General features: G+C 38.8%; 1 pseudogene; it reads left to right on the plus strand.

Annotated features, from left to right (window-relative positions):
* Positions 1-6,008, plus strand: part of LOC109064147 — a 41,481-nt pseudogene that overhangs the window by 9,207 nt on the left and 26,266 nt on the right.

The raw sequence follows: 6,008 nt of genomic DNA on the forward strand, positions 1-6,008 counted from the left end.
TTATTACGTATTGCTTTATTTTTATGGTTTTCATCCTTACGTGAAAGACCTTTAATTATCAATACTCGAAGAAAAAGGGGAGGTGATTTAAGATCTTTTTTAATGACTCAATGTCTAAGCTTCGCCACCTGAGGTATCTATAATTTGTCCTTTAGCCATTGACATTGACAAACCTTTTTTTATTGTTCGGGTTCAAAGATTCATCTGCAGGTGTTTGTAATGCTGGCCAAAACAATTAACCACCAACTTTATCGCTACCTACCGGTCTAATGTGGAAACCTTCTCAAAAATAGTTGACAACATATGCTTTATAAAAACAAATTATCCTGTTAAATTATATTTGTTTTAAACTAAATTAATGTGCATATATGCTTGTTTTAATAACAAGATTCTTATGTTTAGTATCCATTTAGGGGTGCTACCGGCGGCCGCCAGTGTGCGTGCAGGGAAATGCGCTTTCGGGAGCTTGAGACACCTACCAGGGCCCTGATCACTAGGTAAGTGACCTCTTATGAGCTCAGGTCAGGAATATATAGAAAAACACAGTGTCTAACAACACAGTTTTAGTAATTATTATATAACTTTACAATTAAAGGCATCCAGAAGGCAATGTCCTTTAAACCTTTACTGCATTGCAGGAGTTTTGGCTGTTTTAATAGGAATCGTGATGTGGTTCCTCAAAGTCCCAAGTAAGTTGGATACATCTTCACTTCTGATGAGTATGTTTGTTTCTCTGTTTCTCTCACATAAACACTCCTTATTGTGCTATGATAAAACTGGTATTATTTAGATGAAGTGATATCCTGATCATTTTCTTCGTGAAGATAAATAAATAAAGAATCAGCATGACAAATAAAAAAATGCAACTGCTAATTATAGCAGATGAGAGTGAAGCTTTCTTTTTCTTGGTTTTTGAGTTCTCACTCTTTCTGATTTATATCTATACAGGGAGCATAGTGAAAATTGTCTCGGAAATTTCCTCACCCTGTACGTTTTCCTGCAGTTTTTTGATGCTCTCGTGGTAAGTTTGAATTGTTTTATAATTTGTATGCATTCAAAGTAAGGCAACACAAATTAATCAACCTTTAATACATATATTCTTTGTGACTGAGCTTTAGATCATATACTGTAACAGGCCTTATGTTATCTTCTGTCTTTCATCATTACAGTATCTATGAGTAATGTCACAAGACGTTATCAGTTAAAATGCTTAAACTAGGGAGCGAAAAACACCCTGAGAGTAATCTAGAGCGAGGGATGAGACATGCTCACGAGCACATTATGTTATTTCACACTCGCAAAAATGAACCTTCAGCTGGCATGATAAAAGTACTCGCGCACAAATTCAACAACCGAGAGGTGTACATGTAGCTGCGAGCGAGCGCCTGGCATACTCTCATAGGTTAACTCTGCTTGTACAGTGGAATCCTGCTCGTCAGATACTTTGACTCCGTGCTTCCTGTAATGAGAGCTGTCAATCAAGGTACAAGGATGTCCCTGTGTGAAAGTGACCAATCATAAGAGGGCCCAGCCCTCCTTGGTTTCCTCCGCCACCAAATTGTCAAAGTCATGTAGACTCGAGGGAGCAGAAATCAGCTGAGTCGGCAAAATCACCGCTGAAAGAAAACAGCACTCCCGCCAGCAGAAGCTCACAGCGCCCGCAGCAGGATTCACCGTGCCCGCAGCTCAACTCCATGAGAGTATGTTAGGGCGCCACTCGCAGCTACATGTACACCTCTCGGTTGTTGAATTTGTGCGCCGAAGTACTTTTATCATGCCAGCTGAAGGTTCATTTTTGCGTGTGAAATAACATAATGTGCACCGTGAGCATGTCTTGCAGCTCACTTGGCTTTTGACTAAAAATAGCGCCATATTGGGATTTATTGTGATGACGCGCATGAAACCTGGTTTTGTGAAGCTATGAATATATGTATTAAAGGTTGATTAATTTGTGTTGCCCAATTCACTGATTACTCTGGAAGTCTCTATAGTGCGCCAATAAGCCGCCAGCAAGACCAGTTTGTCTTGTGTTTTGGTGTGTGTGTTCAGGGATTCTTCTGGTTGCGGGGAAGCAGAATATAGCAGCATTGTCCCAACTTGATCTGTTACTACTGCATTTGGGGTACCAGTAGGCAATATCACTGGATGTTTTTTGGCCTATCTCAGGATACTTGGTATCATCTCTCTTCATTCCTATTTTACTAACTTATCAGAATTCCGGGTTTTTTTCAAAGAGCCAAAATAAGAAAAATAGAAAGAAAGATGGACGAAAGCAAGAATGTCCAAGAACAACAACCCAGATCTTTAATTCCATTCAGATATAGCTTGGCATCCCATTTTTTTGCTCTCTGCAATTTAGTTTTTAAATCTTTTCATCCTCCAAAGCGAACTAAAGACAATACATTTATTCAGTAAGGAGGATGCATTAAATTGATCAAAAGTAACAGTAAGGACTATATAATTTTTATAAAAAGATGTCTCCATTCATCAAAAGAATTCTAAAAAAATAATAAATAGTAACTAAATAAATATTTTTTTTTTTTGGATATCTAAATATATATATATATATATATATATATATATATATATATATATATATATATATATATATATTTCAATATATATATTAATAAGAAATCTTTTGAAGGATTATTTGACATGGAAAACTGGATTAAGGAATGGTGAAAATTCAGCTTTGCCATCAAAATTAATAAATTACATTTTAAAATACATTAGAATAGAAAAAAAAAAATATGTACTTTAAACTGTAAAGCACTTTTTCACATGGTGCATTACTATTTTAATGCAAAATTATATCAAATAAATGAGAGCCCTTGGTGAACAAGAGACATCTTTCAAAAAACATTAAAAACATCTTTACCAACTCCAAACTTCTAAACTATAGTGGCCATATGCACTGCTCATAGATGTCCCGGCCAGGATTTTTAATATTAATAAAGCATCCAAGTTTGACTAATAACATGCAGGTATTGGACATAATCGACCAATCAGGCTGCGGCGTGAGAGATGAGCCTCTATAGGGCATGATCAGTGATACAAATATGCGCATGTGTTTGTTTGACTTGAAGCGTCACTGTGCACCGATCAAAAAGACACCAAAGTAGGTGCGAAAGTTTATTCGAAAAGCATAAGGAGCCATCTGATCTGTTCTCTATAGCTCTAAGAATGTCACACAATGATCAACCTGCAATGTGCAAACAGCCAAATCCTGGATATTTTAGTCAATATTAAAATCCTGGCCAAGACGTGTCCAGTATGAACGGTGCATATGGCCACCCTATTTCTAAACACCAATCTAACAAATTCAGCAAACCAAATTTTATACTACTACTACTAATAATAAATTCATCACAACTATAAAATAGGCACTATGCTATGTTTTTGTACAAAACAAATTTCAATACATAAACTGAAAAAACATCAAGACTTGTTATTGTTAGTGGCGATTCAGGTCTCTGGTCATATAGCACTCTTTTCGCTTTTCCAAACCAGCCAGCGTAATAAAATTCAGATAGTGTTAATCTCTCCCCATGATCTATTCTAAATCCTGGAAATACATCCCATTTAAATTCTCCCACTATTTCCAGGTCTGTGGTTTGGCTCTTGATTTTGTGTCATTATTCAGACACTCCCCCCCTCCCCCCCCATCTCCAGCCCGCCCACTGAAGAAAGTAACAGAGGAAGGTAAGACATACTTCAAATCAAACCTGTGTGGTCCAGGTCAAGTTACCATTATGTAAGGGCCTCGGAAGTGATAATGTTTGGAATACTGTCTTCCCTTAGGCTCAGAAACGTGCAGGGAAACATGCAAAGGTGAAAAAGTGTCTGCAAGGCAAAAACCATCGAGCAAGACAGTCCAGGTCTTTGATACGGCCAAGGCTTGAAGGGCAGAACAACGATGAGCAAACACCTGGTATGGTGCTTCAGCACGTTCCCTGAACATTGGGATGACATAACTGGAAACAAGTAAGGTTGCCCTACAGGAATACACGCATCAGGTTTCAAATGGGGTTTTGGCGGAACAAGATGCAGAGGGTTTGGGATTGGATAAAATGATAAGAATTAATTATATAAACTATATGTACAAAAAATTTGTCAAAGACAAGCCTGAGACTTGATTGTCAATGAGGCTACATGTTTCAAAGCGACGAGTCAAAACACTGTTGTTCCCATCTCATAAATTTGGGAACATTACCATGCAATTTTATTTATACATTCACATAATGTCACAATCTTTTTTGTGGGTTGAAAGCAGGGGTGCCCAACCTGCTCCTGCGACCAACTGTCCTGCAAAGTTCAGCTCCAACCCTAATCAAACACCCCTGAAGCAACTAATTAAGGTCTTCAGGCTCATTCAAAATAAGGCAGTGTGTTGATAGAGGGTTGAAGCTAAACACATGCAGGACAGTCGATGATCACGGGAGCAGGGTGGGCCCCTGGCTTACCGCATTTTCAGCACGTGTTCTACCAACGATAACACAAGCTTGAGGATTTTGAATCTTTCAAGTTTGCGGGTTTGGACATTGGAAAGTGTAGAATTTAAGATTCGTATTGTAACGTGTAAAGCAACCTTATTGAAAATGAACAAATATCCATTTATATTTTCCAGTGAACTTTGTAATTTACAGCAGGAATTATATAGTGCTGCCTCAGTTCTCTAATTAGAGCTGAACCTATTTATCTATTTACTTGCATGTCAAGCAAGAAATATCCAATATCAGGAGAAAAATCATAAACATGCAAATCTTGTTGTTAACTTCATTTAAAAAATAAAAAAAACAAAAAAAAATCGTTTCACTCACCAGAATGAAAAAATTTGCTGAAAATATCCTTGCACTGTACAATCTATCCAAGAGGCCGACGAAGTGCTTGTTTCTTCATCAAATATTCGGTGGTAGAAATTGGTCATTGCCTCAATTTTTCTACCAATAGAATCCCCTCTGCAGTGAATGGGTGTCATTAGATTGAGAGTCTAAACAGATGCTTAATTAAAAATTCCACACGACAGGGGTGGGTTACCGTTGGTTTTTTTTGTTTTTTTTTTTGTTAGGCTTGATTGTGTTGATGGGGGGGGCAGTTAAAGCATGGGTTACTGCTAGTAACAACACAACAACAAACACAACAACAAAAACTTATTTTTCACATAATTATCTTATTTACACTGCTCGTCCTTCTCTGAGAAAACATACTGGCATGTCTGTTTTTATGACCGCCACTCCTCAGAATTTGTGATGGGCTTGACTGTTTAGTAGCACAGTGTGGGGTGATTGCGAAAGCCTTAGTGGTTAAACTCCCCCGCCCCTCACCTCCGCGCATGTGCTCCGGTTGTATGGTAAACCTGCGTAATTGTGTCAAGTAACAAGGCATCTTTATTTATAGCGCTGAAACAAAAAAGATCGCACCAGCAACACCTCTGAAAAACGTTACTTAAGGCAAACAGTGTGTCAATAATGCGAAATGACAGTTAAAGGCAGTTCATCATTAGATTCAGTGACATCATCCGTGCAGCTCAATTTCAGTTTAATTAGTATCTGTGCAATAAGTTGCGAAATCAAGTCAACTTATTAATAAATGGGAGTGTCCCCAACTACTGAGGCCCAAGGAGGCGACAACAGCGGCAAAGAAACAAAACTCCATCAGTGACAGAATGGAGGAAAAACCTTTGGAGAAACCCAGGCTCAGTAAGGGACGGTTTCCTCTGACCAGAGCGAGCAACAGTTCAATTCAAAAGACTGCAGCAAGAATCCAGGTGTGCAGAAGAATCATCTGTTTCCTGTGGTCTTGTCCCAGTGGTGCGTCTGAGACAGGTCTCTTTGGGGGATCTGTCTGGGGCTCTAGATTTGTCCTGGTCTCACTGTCTTTTCCAGGGCTGTAAAGGGTGCTGGGTGCTGATCCACCACCTGGGCTGGATACATACTGGATCTGGGGGACTGCAGTGACCCTCTGACTTGGATACAGACTGGATCTGGTGGCTACGGTGACCTTGG

The sequence above is a fragment of the Cyprinus carpio genome, unplaced genomic scaffold, assembly GCF_018340385.1.
Source record: "Cyprinus carpio isolate SPL01 unplaced genomic scaffold, ASM1834038v1 S000006547, whole genome shotgun sequence".
NCBI classification, from domain to species: domain Eukaryota; kingdom Metazoa; phylum Chordata; class Actinopteri; order Cypriniformes; family Cyprinidae; genus Cyprinus; species Cyprinus carpio.